General features: G+C 37.8%; 1 pseudogene; it reads right to left on the bottom strand.

The window, feature by feature from the left end:
• Positions 1-13,824: 13,824 nt before the first annotated feature.
• LOC138145132 (polyribonucleotide 5'-hydroxyl-kinase Clp1-like) lies at positions 13,825-15,342 on the bottom strand (annotated as a pseudogene).
• Positions 15,343-15,634: the final 292 nt, after the last annotated feature.

The following is a 15,634-nucleotide window of genomic DNA, read 5'->3' on the forward strand; positions in this document are numbered from 1 at the left end:
AATTAATATGTTTGTTTTTCTACAGCCCTAAAATCTTGTCATTTTCATTTTTTTTTGTCAACATGGCTAGTCTGATGGGTTTGAGGTTGAATCTAAAAATTATCTTATTTTGCATTCTCTAATTATTGGAAATTTGAAACTTTTTTCATATGGTAATTCATAGTTTGGATTTTTGCTTTGAGAATTTTGACCATTTATCTATTGGTTAAGGCTCTTATTCTTATAAATTTGAATTAATTCCTTACACACTTTGGAAACGAGACCTTTAACAAAGAAATTTTCTGCAAAGATTTTTGCCTTTTCTAATCTTTGTTTGTGCAAAAGCTTTTTTTATTCTATGCGATCAAATTTGTTTACTTGATCTTCTATGATTACCTCAATCCCTTCCTTGTTAATGCAGGAACTCTTCCACTATCAGTGATCTGAAAGTTAATTTTTGCTTTGCTCCTTTAATCCTAGCAGCAGCTAGGTATTGAGGTGGATAAAGCTCGGGGCCTAGAGTTAGGAAGATCTGAACACAAATTTGGCCTAATACAATACCAGCCAAGTAAAATCAGGTAAATCACTTAACCTATGTTTTCCTCAGTTTTCTCACATGTAAAGTAGGTATAAATAAGCAACCCATTTCTGTGGGTTGTTAAGAGGATCAAGAGAATTAACATATGTAAAACTCTGAAAAAGTTAACATGCTATATAAATGTTAACATCATCATCATTATCATCATGTCCTGGCACCCCTATACTTGTCAAATGTTTCTAAATTTATTCACTTTCACTAACCCATCCACTTTAATAAGGATTTTAAGTAAATCACTCATACTCATATGAACTATTTGGCATTTAACTTATTTTATCTACTATTCTGATTTGCATAGCACTCCCTATACCTATGCCCATGTTAAGAGAATACACACACAGATATATGTATGTAGGTATATATGTATGTATATACACATATAGGTGTGTATATATGTACATATAATGTTCTAACTCCAAAATGGCAAGGCAGCTAGGATAGAGTGCTGGGCCTGGAATCAGGAGAGCTCTTCTTCCTAAGTTCAAATATGACCTCAGGAACTTACTAGCCATGTGACTCTAAGTAAGACATTTAACACTGTTTGCCTCAGTTTACTTCATCTGTAAAATGAGCTGAAGAAGGAAATAGCAAGCCACTCCAATATTTCTGCCAAGACTACAAATGGGGTCGCAAAGAGTCATACATGACTGAAAATAACTATACTACAAGAATTCCTGAATGAGATTACATGGGTCTCAGTTGTAGCTACTATGGTATATGACCTTATGTATCCTTAGTATTTAGAATAGTATCTCCCCTCAATATCTGACCCTTATGTAAGTTATGGCCAATGGAAAAATCACTCCATTCTCAATTAGTTTATTCAGGACCCTGTGGTTCTAATGCAGTAGATATATCTCTCCAACACTTTGAAGGGTTAGACAAATTCAAGCCTCCAAATTTTAACTTTATAGCTACTACAGAGAAAAATCTAATAGCATTTCTATCCTTTCACTCCATTTTAGTACAAAGCTAGCATCCCTTCTTCTATCATCAAAAAATAATAATGAAATTAAATGAGACAAAAAAGTACACCCATATAGTACTATTTATACGAGATTGAAAACAACTAGAAAACAGTCCCTGGCACCATGCACAGAGAGAATGATGGCTTTTATAATCATGGTTGTGTTCATGTACCGTTACCAGTTGGCAATACAATTGATGTAAAATGTATGTTTCTACTTCATAAGTAGAAGAGGTTGTATAGTCCATTAAAGATCTTAATTATTTTACTCTAGAGTTTTGGAAAAATGCTTGGACAAACCTATTTTATGGAATATCACACACGGTCCATGGTCATAACATAATACAATAAACTTTATAGTATAGTTAACTGCATAAATAGTGCTTAGGCAGAAACACTTTTGTGCTTAGAATTTCACATGGGGCACAGGTCCCCTGTGGTCTGTCTCACTAGATCAAAAGTAATATTTTTTTTAAAAAAAGATAATAGGCTATAATTTTGGAAAGGATATTTTAAAGACTACATTTTTTAAAGCTTTTTGCAAGCAAGTGATTATGACCATAATTCAGTATTAGAAGAATCTTCAAGGATCACTGAGTCTAATACCTTTATTTTATAGGTAAGGATAGCAATGAAGTTGTGATTTATCAAAGGTTTCAGGCTAATAAGTAGCAGAGCCAGAATTCAAACCCAGATCCTGAGCCAATTTCAGCATTTGGACTCTGCCATTCAGCTACCCTTTTCTTCCTTTTCCCCAAATTCTTGAGAATCAAAAGCATTTTAAGATAGATTCCATGTTTTTTTATTGAGCCAAAGTAGTGTCATATATGTGTGTGTACAACAACAAAAATTCACACACATACAAAAAAAACAAACTAAAGTCAATATAAATATGAAACAAACTGCTGGGAAGACTAGAAAATAACTCTCTTATATGGATGGACTACTTGCACAGAAAAGGATAGTCAGGTTTATGGGAAACAGATTACATCTACTCCTTCCCTTCAAAATGTAAGACCTACAAAATGGCCTACAGAACCATTAAAGAGCTTTATTTATACTTTTGAATATATTAATAGTGAAATACTAAATAGGAACAGGATAGACCTATGATTTCACTGATACAGGGAACTTCCTGTCAAGGAAACTACATTTACAAATGCATTTTGATACCTTCTATGACAGATTTAGTCTTTAAAATTTGTCTAGAGAGCTACAAGGTTCGGAGATCCATTTCTCACCAGCTATACTCTTTGGATTTGACTCATTATCTTCCACTTGTTACTCCATTCCAATTATTATCATAATCTCCCTATATACTCCCCTTTGGACCTTCAGCATGAATACCTTTATTCTTCTAGACATAACAAATGAAAGATATCTTTCTTTTCTTATGAGTGAAAATGATGTCTAGAAGAGAATGACAGAAGGTAGAATACAGGTGTCTCATATAGTTTAAGAAGATGGCTGCTAAAGAATATTATAGGGATAAAAAAGTACTAAAACTAGTAATTTAGATACTACTTTGATGTCAAGGATAGAATCACTCCAAATAGAAATGGGACACCTTCACTGAGGAGCCCACAGTTCAGGACCACATAAGGAGATAAGCTCACACTTCTGACACAGGTAGGACTGGAAATGTCTTCTGGTGATATAATGTCAAAATGTCATTGTACCAGGGAGAGAGGTACATTGTTCCATTAGGCTCTACTTGTATCTTGGTGACTGTAGTATAGGTAGTCTATGTTTAATCAACCAATCGGTAAATATTTATTGAGTGCCTACTATGTTCCAAGCATTGTGTTATGTACTGGGGATACAAAAAAAAAAGGCAAAAGACAGGTCCACTCTCAATTTAATGGGGAAGACAACCTACAAACAAATATATATGAAGCAAGCCATATATAGTGCAAATAGAATTAACAGAGGGAAGGCACTGGAATTTAGAAGGGTGGGGGAAGGCTTTTTATTGAAGGTCAGATTTTAGTTGAGACTTAAAGGAAGACAGGAAGATCAATAGCCTGAGAAGACAAAGGAGAACATTCCAAGAATGGGGGACACCTAGAGAAGATGTCCAGAGAGATGGAGTGGCTCATTGTGGAACAGCCTGGAGGACAGTGTCACTAGATTAAAGAGTATATCTTGAGGAGTAAAGTATAAAAAGACTGGAAAGGTAGAAGGAGGCTAAGGTATAAAGGACTCTGAATGACAAGTAAAGTATTTTGAATTTTCTCCCAGAGGCAATAGGATGCCACTGGAGTTTATTGAGTGTGGGGGTGTGTGTGATGTGATCAGACCTACATTTAAGGAAAATCACTTTAGTAGTCGAATGAAGGATGTTTTGGAATGGGGAGAAATTTGAGGCAGGCAGACCCACCTCCAAGCTACTACAAATGGGGGCTTGTATTAGAGTGGTGGCTTTGTTAGAAGAGATAAGACAGAGTATTTGAGAGATGTTGCAAAGGTGAAATTGACAAGTCTTGGCAATAGCTTGGACGCAAGTGGTGGTGAGAGATAGTGAAGAGTCCAGGATGATCCTTAGGAAGAATACCTGAGGTACTGGGAGGACGATGTTGTCCTCTACACTAACAAGGAAGGGACCAGGGAGGGCTTAGAAGGGAAGAAAATGAATTCCAGTTTGACCATTTGCGTTTAGGAGGCCTACTGGACAGTTTGAAATTCTCAAAGGCAGTTGGAGATGCTAGATTAGAGGTCAGAGGAGAGACTAGGGTAGGATAAATAAATTTGAGAATCATCATCATAAAGATAGTAATTAAATTCATGCATGGTAGAAGATGAGATAACCAAGTGAAGTGGTAGAGGGTGAAGAGAAGGCCCAAGAAAAAACCCTGAGGGACATCTATGGTTAAATGGCATGATCTGGAGGAAGATCTAGCAAAGGAGATATAAGAGTGGTCATATAGGTAGGTGGAAAAACAGGAGACATTGGTATCCTGAAAACATAGATAGAAGAGAGTATCAAAAAGGGGAGAATGATAACAGTGTCAAAAACTGCAGAAAGGTCAAGTAGAACAAGGACTGAGAAAACACCACTCCATTTGACAGCTGACAGATAATTAGTAACTTCTGAGAGAGCAATTCTGATGGAAAGATAAGGTGGGAAGCCAGATTGTATGGTATTAAGAAGAAAGTGAGAAGAGATAAAGGGGAGTCATCTATTGTAGTCAGCCTTTTTGAGGAGTTTAACTACAAAGGGCAGAAGAGATTCAAGACAATAGTTAGCAGGGTTGGAAGGATCAAGTGACAGTTTTTTAAGGTTGGGGGGAGAAAGGCATGTTTGAAGGCAGTAGGAAATGAGCCAGTAGAGAGGGAGAGATTGAAAATAAGTGTAAGAGTGAGGACGACAGCAAAAGCAATCTGTTGGAGGAGACAGGATGTAATGGGATCACTTGAACAAGTAGAGGGGTTAACCTTGGGAAAGCATAAAGCCACTTCATCATATGAGACAGGGGTAAAAGAGGAGAGTGGTGGGAGGCGCCTGAGTGATAGAAAATGAGGAACAGGGGAGAAGAGGGAGCTCATAAAGAATGGCCTCAATTTTTTCTGTAACGTGAGGCAAGATTCTTAACTACTGTTCACACACTGCTTTTACGATATGAAGTTGTCCTGGGCTGATTGCTGTGTTGGTATTGTAGTCTTAAATGAGATATCTTGTGAGGTTGGGCAGAGCACCCACAGGCAAGGGTATGATACCCTATGTGGACAGAGGGGAGAGGAGGGGAGGGGAGGAGAGGGGAGAAGAGGGAAGGAGGGGAGGACGGGAGGACGGGAGGACGGAAGGAAGGAAGGAAGGAAGGAAGGAAGGAAGGAAGGAAGGAAGGAAGGAAGGAAGGAAGGAAGGAAGGGAGGGGAGAGAGGGAGAGAAAGAGGGAAGGAGGGAGGGAGGAAAGGAGGGAGGGAAGAAGAGTGCCTTACAAAATGTTATTTTATTTAACCCACAAAACGACCCTGGCAGGTAGGTATTACTTTCCCCATTTTATAGTTGAGGAAACTGAGGCCTTCAGAGGTTCATTGCTTTGCTCAAGATCACACAACTATTATCAGTCCACATAACAACTCAAATCTTCCTGACTCCAGGTCCAGTAATCTATTCTCTGAGCCACCTAGCTGGTCCAGGCAGTATAACCATGTACTACTAAGTTGGTTATATATCATTATCCCCATTTTACAGGTGAAGAAACTGAATCTTACCTCTATCAATTGTCCCACTCCTGGATTTACATCTCATAAGTGTGTCAGCCAGGACCCAAACTCAGTTTTTTTAGAACCTAAGTCCAGTATATTTTCCAATGTATTGTTCTCACTCCTTTCCTCCTGCCTTTCCCGATGTTACAAATTACTGAGAGAAGAAATTGTTCTTATTCTAGTGATCTAGCTCCCTTCCAGCTCTAAATTTTGGACTTTATCATTCTAGTAGTGCAAATAAGGATATCACATTCACATGACTTTCCCTTCTCCGTCTCTTCTGAATATTGAATCTTTCTACACATCTCATTTACATGTCCCCCCACCCCCACCCCATAGGTTAGTATTGAAGTTTTGAGGATAAAATGAAGTAATACTTGAAAAGTACTCAGCAGAGTGTCTGCCCCATATTAGGCACCACTGAAATGCTTACTTCCCTTGCTTCCTTTACGTGTGTGTTGTAGACAAAACATAATTTCAGTGAACCATATCTTGTGATATGGAGTAACAGAGAACCCTTCTTTTAAATGGTGTTCATTATATTTGAATATTTAAAGAGATGATATTTAGAAGTACCCTCCAATGATGCAGATTACCACCAGTACTTTTTTGCCCATTTCATGTCATTCTCATTCATGGCCTCTTATAAATTTACCAGTTTGTTCACTCAACATGGCGAAGGCCTTCCTGGCTTTCTCCTTACATTGTGAATACATCAATGGAGTATCCACTTTGCCACCTTGCCACCATAGTATGTCTATTCTACCTTCTACTCCTGATGATTTCCCAGATGATATCTTAAAGATTTTTTTCTTTGAAGTTCCTCATTAGTCATAAATTGCAGTCTATTCATGCTTTCCATAAATCTCTCCATTCCTCTTTCTATTATATTCATTTTCAGCTCTTCAAAGACTGATGTATTCTAAGACTTATGGTACCAATGGTAGAATACTGACATTAAAAAGAAAGACTTTTTGACTTCAGGAGAGTGAAGCACCAGGAGCTGTGGTGGTTTCCAGACTTCTCAGCCCATAAACAAAGACAAAGTAAAAGGTCAATGTGTAACTCTGTTGGGAACAGGGGTGGACAGAAGAGCACAGTCCAGCCCCTGCCTCTGGGGCAAGAAGTGGCAGAGGGGCTGCCCCACATGGCTGCCTCAGGAGCTCCTGGACTGCAGATTGTACGAGGACCAAATGACCATTCAGACAGTAATTGATCTTGCTTTGATCTGCTTGGATCTGGATCACGTTCTTGGGTATAGGTGTGGCCAGGTGCCAGAGCCTGTGGGGGCTGCAGAGAGGGCACCTTCCTAATTGCTCCAGCAGTTGCAAAAACCCCGGCGATTTGGGACAAAGCTCTCTCCATTCTGAAAGCAGAGTTCTACCATGGCAAAGAGTTCAAAAAAGTCAAGTAACTGACTGGCAACATGAGTAAGCAGAGGAAATGCAATCCTACCATAGAATCCTTTTTCAGGGACAAAAAAGATCAAAGCATGGAACAAAAGGAAGACAATAAAGTCAGAACTCCTGCATCAAAAGCTCCCAAGAAAAATATGAATTGGTTACAGGCCATGGAGGAGCTTAAGAAGGATTTTGAAAACCAAGTAAGAGAAGTGGAGGAAAAATTGGAAAGAGAAATGAGAATTTTGCAAGAAAAGCAAGTCAACAGCCTGACTGAAGAAAATAACACCTTAAAAATAGACTAACTCAAATGGCAAAAGAGGCCCAAAAAGCCAATAAGGAGAAGAATGCCTTAAAAAGCCAAATTTGCCAGATGGAAAAGGAACTTCAAAAACTCACTGAAGAGAATCATTCCTTCAGAATTTGATTGGAGTAAATATAAGCTAATGAATTTATGAGAAATCAAAATACTATAAAAGAGATCCAAACAAATGAAAGAATAGAAGGCAATGTGAAATATCTCATTGGAAAAACCACTAACCTGGAAAATAGATCCAGGAGAGATAATTTTAAAATTATTGGGCTACCTGAAAGCCATGGTCAAAAAAAGAGCCTAGACAGCATCTTTCAAGAAATTATCAAGCAAAATTTCCCTGATATTCTAGAACCAGAGGGAAAAATTGAAATTGAAAGAATTCACTGAAATTGAAGTCACACAAAATTGAAATTGAAAATAGAAATTGAAAGAATTTGCTCATCGCCTCTTGAAAAAGATCCCAAAAAGGAAACTCCTAGGAATATTATAGCCAAATTCCAGAGTTTCCAGGCCAAGGAGAAAATACTGCAAGCAGTCAGGAAGAAACAATTTGAGTGTTGTGGAAGCACAATCAGGATAACACAAGACCTAGCAGCTTCTATACTAAGGGACTGAAGGGCCTGGAATATGATATTCCAGAGGTCACAGGAGCTAGGATTAAAATCTAGAATCACCTACCCAGCAAAACTGAGTATAATGTTCCAGGGAAAAATATGGTCATTCAATGAAATAGAGGATTTTAAAGCATTCTTGATGAAAAAACCAGAGCTGAACAGAAAATTTGCCTTTCAAATACAAGAAGCAAGAGAAGCATGAGAAGGTAAACAGGAAAAAGAAATCATAAGGAACTAATTAAAGTTGAACTATTTACATTCCTACATGGAAAAACTGTAATTATAACTCATAAGACTTTTCTCAGTATGAGGACAGTTGAAGGGAATGTGTGTGTGTGTGTGTGTGTGTGTATATATACATACATATATGTATGAACAGGAGGGTATAGGTGTGTATAAATATATATGTGAGGATATACATATGTATGTTCATGTATACATACAGAGGGTACAGGATGAGTTGAATGTGAAGAGAGGATACCTAAAAATATATTGGGAGGGAAAGGGAGAGATAGATTAGGGTAAATTATTTCATATAGAAGAGGCAAGAAAGGGGCGGCCAGGTAGCACAGCGAGTAAGAGCACCGGCTCCAGTGTTGAGAAGACCTGGAGAGCGAATCCCGGGCTCAGACACTTAGCACCCACCCAGAAACACCTGGCCGTGTAACCTTGAGCAAGTTACTTAACCCCAATTGCTTAGGGGCGGCCAGGTGGCTCAGCGAGTGAGAGCACTGAATCCAGTGTCAGGATGACCTGGATGAAATCTGGGCTCAGATACTCAGCACCACACCCAGAAATAACTGGCCGTGTAACCTTGAGCAAGTTATTTAACCCCGATTGCTTTAAAAAAAAAAAATTAAAAAAAAAAAAAAGAAGAGGCAAGAGAATGGGACAACCTTACTCTCGTTGAATTTTGCTTAAGGAGGGAATAACATATACATTCAATTGGGTATCTTACCTTACAGGAAAACAGGGGGGAAGGGGATAAGAGGGGGGATGACAGAAGGGAGGTAAGATTGGGGAAGAGGGTAGTTAGAAGGAAATACTTCTGAAAAGGGATAGGGTCAAAGGAGAAAATAGAATAAGTGAGGGGTGGGACAGGATGGAGGGAAATACAGTCTTTCACAATATACCTACTATGGAAATGTTTTGCATAACTACACATGTACAATCTATATTGAATTGCTTATCTTTCCAGTTGGGGTTGGTGAGAAGGGAAGAAGAGAAAAAATCTGGAACTCAAAGTATTAAAAATAAGTGTGTATAATTTTTTTTTACATGCAACTGGGAAATAAGATATACAGGTACTGAGGTATAGAAATCCATCTTGCCTTACTAGAAAGTTAGGGGGTGGGGAATATGGGGGAGGATATAAGAGAGAACAGATTGGGGAAAGGGGTATTCAGCAGGCTAGCTACTTTGGGGTGGGGCATAGTGAAAAGACCAGGAGAAAAATTTGTAACTCAAAGTCTTGTGGAAATGAATGTTGAAAACTAAAAATAAATCAATAAATTGGAAAAAAAATTTTAAAGATAGGCTTTTGTTTCTGAGAGAAACTTAGGATTTTTTTTAAAAGAAAAGCTTTGCAATTTCTACAGTGCCATCCAATCTATTCTGCTGCTTAATTCCAGACTCATATTAATGTCCATTTATAGTGTCTATCATAGATACACAGACTATAGAATAAGTACTATAGATTGTAAATCCAGGTTTATTTCATTATATGGGCAATAGAATTACTGATCTACTTGGTCTCTTGTGTATGAATAGATAGACTAAACTTTTTGAGTAGCTATGGACATGTTACTACAATGTTACAGGGCTTGATAAAATCTGTACCATATCATCAGCAAACAGGAACTTTGGGAAAACTTCCTCATCCACAGGTAATCCATCTTCAGCTTCCACTCTGTTCTGGATTGTTTTCATAACAATGACATCAGATGTTTATGATCTGAAGTTCACTGAATTGGATTATTTCTATTGTTATATCTTTCAAGGACTCTTGAGGGATTTTGACATATAGAAGACTTTTTTTTTTTGAGGAGGGCCCTTTAGTATTTTGTTCTACCAAATAATTGTTTTCAAGATCAATAAATATTAAGCACAGTGAGATCTTACGTATTCCTCTTTCAGAAAACTGTAACATGGTAAAGATATTCATTTTTGAAGATTACTGGTTTTTATTGTTATTATAGTTTAATCATTTCAGCTGTGTCCAATTCTTCATCACACCATTTGGGATTTTCTTGGCAATGATATTGGAGTAGTTTGTCTTTTTCTTCCCCAGCTCATTTGCAGATGAGAAAACTGAGGCAAACGGGGTTAAATGACTTGCCCAGTATTTAAACAGCTAGTAATGGTCTGAGGTCAGATTTAAACTCAAGAAATGTAATCTTCCTGACTCCAGGCCTGGTACTCTATCCACTGAACCACCTAGTTGCCTACTAAGATCCTCATCAAGTAGGGTCTTCCTTTGTATGTATATAATTTTTATAGGGATGAGAAAGTTCGTGTATAGGTCTATAGTTATTGATAACCATTACATGACCTTTTTTCAATATTAATAAAGTCTGAGATTTTTTTCAACACTGTTAGTTTCTTTACCTCCTTCAAATACATTGTGAATTTATCCTTCAGTGCCCTCACAACTGTGTTGACTATAGCAATGCCTTCCTCTCTCTCTGTCCCTCCCTCCCTCCCTCCCTCTCTCCCTCTCCCTCCCTCCCTCTCTCTCTCTCTGTATATATATATATATATATACATATATATATACATATATATGTGTATATATATACATATATGTGTATATATATATATATTTGGTCTAATATTATGGCTTTTTCCACATTTCATCTTTTATCCTACCCTATGAGAACATCAAGGAGTATGATATTACAACTCCACTGTGGTATTTCTACTATACCTAATGGTGAAAATAAATTATTATAATAAATAATTTTTGCAGAATTTTCATTCTTCTGTTTTTTTTTATTTTTATCTATATGATGAACTTACTTAGCTAGATGTCTCACTAAACTTTCTTTGATCTGGTTTTACTCTCCATTGCTTCTCTCTGATTCTATGATGTTCATGTAGCACTTTCAAAGTCATACATACACACACAGACACATATATATGTATATACATACACACATATATTATATATAAATAATTTGGTTCTACAACAACCTTGAAAAGTAATTGTTATTATATCCATTTTATAAATTAAAAAAATTGAGCCTGAGGGAGGTTAGTGGTCACAGCTAAGTGAGTGAAGCAAGACTTAACTAAAGTCTTTTTTTTTTTTTTTTGCTTTTTGGAGGGCAATTGGGGTTAAGTGACTTGCCCAAGGTCACACAGCTAGTTTCGGTGTTAAGTGTCTGATGCCGAATTTGAACTCAAATCCTCCTGACTCCAGGGCTGGTGCTCTATTCACTGCGCCACCAAGCTGCCCCCTAAAGTCTTTCTAATGAGAAGTTCAGTACTCTCCCCATTATGCCACCTACCTAATAATCATCCATTATCCTTACATATAAGATTTTACAAATGAGATCATATTCTAAACCAATGTTGTCTTTGGCCACCATCCTTTTTAAATTTTTATTTATTTTTCATTTATGGAATAAAATAGGCATTTCCATAACAGCATAATATTAAAAAAATGATTTTACATGAAACTACAAATCTATTATGTAGAACTTGCTATTCCTTTTAAATATATAATAAAATTATCATATTTAAATATAAAATAAAATTCCCCCCACTGACCTAGAGTTGGCTATCATTAGACACAAATATGTGCATATGTATATGTACATATTGCATATATAATATATGCAAAATAATTCTATATATGCTTCTATTTATCAGTTCTTTCTCTAGATGCAGATAGCATCTTTTTTCATATGGCATTTCTACTTAATCTGGGCATTTGTAATAGTCAAAATGACTTAGTTGCTCAAAGATGTTCTTTAAAAAATATTGCTGTTACTGTATGCAATGTTCTCTTTATTGTGTGCATTTCACTTCATTATTTCATGTAAGTATATTCATGTTTTTCTAATATCATTAAGCTCATCATTTCTTATAACACAGTGATATTCCGTCACCATCATATACAAATTTTTAGCCATTCTTCAATTAATAGGCATCACTGCAATTTTCAGTTCTTTACCCAACACAAAGAGAGTTGCTATAAATATTTTAGAACCTATATGTTCTTTTCCTTTTTCCCTAATCATCTTGGTAATGACACACAGTAGTGGTATTTCTGGGTCAAAGGCAGTTTAATAACTCTTTGAGCACAATTCCAAATTGTATTCCCAAATGCTTAGATAAGTTCACAATTCCACCAACAATTTTTCTATATCCCCTACAACATTTGTTACGTTCCCCTTCAATCATTTTAGCCAATTTGATAGATGTAAAATTGTATCTCAAGGTTATTTTAATTTGCATTTCTCTAATCAATAATGATTTAGAGCTGGATCTCTCTCCCTCCTCATCTCTGTTTTTTTTATGCCTAGATAGTTGTTTTAGAGCACCAAAAAAACCACCAGATTGCAAGGTGTAGCTACTAATGCAACCCTCAAAAATCAAGGTAAAGATAGGTATATCCATTGAATAAAGTATAACTGGTAGATTGATGCCAACGGATCCACCAACAGCTCTCCTAGATTTCATATGACTGTAAATTACTGTTTTAAATAACTCTAGGTCACCATCTCTTTCCTTTTGCATCTAAGTTAAGTATGTGCTAAGACACTTTTAAGTTTATCTCAGTTTCCTTGTTATTATTGCTTAAACTTTTATGTAAAGTTGATTTTTAATGGGTATTTTACATGTACTAGTATTAGATAAATCAAATAATCAGAAAACTGTACTCAAAAGCAGAGGGGCATGGAGATTTGGAGGTTGGGCAAAAAAAGATGATAAGGGGCCTGAAATATTTAGTGATGCTATACCCCATTGAGTGCTATTTAATGAGAATTATATGACATTTTAATGTGTGGCTGAAATGATTCAGAAACTTTCAGACTGTTATTATTACCCCTCATGCCTTCTCTTCCAAACTTAAAAAAAATACCCCAGTGACTTACAACCTATTTTCTTAGGGCTTATTTTTGAGGCAATAACATTAAAACAAAGTGGTATATTGGATAGTGATCTGACCTTTGATATAGGCTAACTTGCATCATCTACCCATGACATATATTGATTATATGACCCTATGCAAATCATTTAACTTTTTAGTCTTCCTGGAAGCTCTTTAAGACTGTAAGTTGTAGAAGATTTGCCAATCTCTGTTGGTATTGGGAGTTTCATCTCCAGGAGGTATGTTACATGGACAAAATCACATGTCCAGAAAAAAAAAACTTTTAAAAAATATACACATGTAAGTATTAGAAACTCTTTTTTTTGAAGGGCTGCTAAAACATTTATTAAAATTCGAAAAATCTTTTTTTAAAGTATGAACTCTCCTAAAAGATGCCCTTCAGTGTGTATTCCCACCATGGACAAAGACAACAGGATAGTGTGTGAAATATAAGTTAAGGATGAAAAGCCAAAAGGAAGAACATTATTGGACCACCTAGTAACACAGTGAGATAGGGTCAGTGTTTTCCCAGGGTCTCTAAAAATTCCAGCTGGCATCCCAGATCTATTCTGAGGCCAAGTCACCAGTAATGACCTAAGAGGAAAATGCAATTTCAAAGGGTCAGGTTACCATTAATTCTCAAAGGTGGCCTGTTTCCCACTAAACCAGTTTTACCCAGGAGTTTCTGGCCACAAGAGCCTCCAACCACCTGAGCCCCCCCTCCACCCCTGTGGATGTATATGGAGGGTCCCTGTGACACATGCAGAAATCCCTACTTGAGACCCATGAAGCAGATGTCCGTGATGAGGAGGAAGTTCTTGGGCAGGAGGTGAGGGGCTGGTGCCCCAGGTCCACACTAGTCAACACAATGAAGCCAGACACACTGGCCTCCGAGATGCTCTCCTCAGTGCCCTCAGCTGTGCTGACACTCAAGAGGTGGGGCACCATGTCTCCCCTGGGGTAACTGGTATCCATTTCAGCTGATTGTCCCCCTGTGACATTCCCAAAGAGAGACAGGAGTCTGCAATGGTGGGAGCCCTCACCTTATAGATTTTCACATCAGAAAATTTGACATTGGGGCGGCTAGGTGGCACAGTGAGTAAAGCACTGGCCCCAGAGTCAGGAGGACCTGAGTTCAGTTCCAGCCTCAGACACTTAACACCCACACAAAAAAACTAGCAGTGTAACCTTGGGCAAGTTACTTAACCCCAATTGCCCTCCAAAAGGCAAAACAAAAAGAAAATTTGACATTGAAGGCGTGGGGATAGAAACAGCCTCGGAAACCATAGAAATACTCTCGGATGAGCTCATCCCTATACTCCCGGCGAAAGTCCTTTGACCGTTCAAGCACTCCTCCTGACTTGGGGAGAAGAACAGCACGCGCTTCAGCTCATTGTACAGTCGTTCCTGGTCCAGCACCACCACATCCCCTCAAAAGCAGAAGGAGCATGCACCAAGGCCTGGTAGCCAGAGCCCTTGACCCACCCACAGGTGTTAATGACACAGCCACTGACAGAGGCTGGTGGTTCACCTTCAACGTTGATTGAAGACATCTGCAAGGCTTAAAGTAATCTTACTGTAAAGCTTGATGTTGGTACCAGGTGTAGTGGAGCCAAAATGATAGACCAGTGGGGCCTGGATAGAGAAACCCTCCTCTACACCAGCAGGTCACTCAATGTAAAGGGCCCCCATAGTTCCAGGAATGGACACAGAGCCTTGGCCAACATCCGGGTCCACATAGGTGGGTCTCCAGCCTAGTTGTACAGAATAATTGAGTACAAGCAGCATACTGTGGATTTGCCCACATCTGTAGGGCCAACTACCATCACTCAAGGACCTCGCTCTTCCTCTCACTCTGCCTGCTGTCTTATTTGTTCCAGGGCAGTGTGAGTGTTGAGATAAAGGAGCATGGGAGTGTCCTTGGAGACATAAGCCACTTCATTGCGCCCACTCAGTTGGAGATAACAGCCATGCCAAGTGAAAACAGCACATAAAAAGTGAAATTTTTTGTTTTGAGTCAGTTCTGTGCTGAAGATCTCTGCCAAGCCAGTAGTTCCAGCTGGGCTGATTGGGAGGCCTCCACCTCAAAATGTACTTCTGTCTCCCGTTCTAACTCGAACTTAGCCAGTGGCTTCTTTTCATAATTGGATTTTTCTGCCATCTTCTCTTCTGTGTGGGCACTGTCTTGGGAGGCCTGCTGGAAATCCAGTTTTATAAACTCTTAAAGAATATATATAGCTAATAATAAATAACATATTTTCCATATATTATCACATTTTACACTATAACCTTGTGAGATAGGTAAATAAATAAAAAAGTGTTAAATATTTCCAAAAGCAGATTAATTCTTTTAAAAATATTACAATGACTTCTCAAATGAGATAACAGAATATGTGAAAAAAAAAGTTTGTCATAGGTCACCTTCCATGAGCATTTGACTTAGTTAAAGATGG

The sequence above is a fragment of the Petaurus breviceps genome, unplaced genomic scaffold (assembly GCF_028583685.1).
Source record: "Petaurus breviceps papuanus isolate PSGF00001 unplaced genomic scaffold, PetGlider_PUasm1.0 90730, whole genome shotgun sequence".
Taxonomy (NCBI): domain Eukaryota; kingdom Metazoa; phylum Chordata; class Mammalia; order Diprotodontia; family Petauridae; genus Petaurus; species Petaurus breviceps.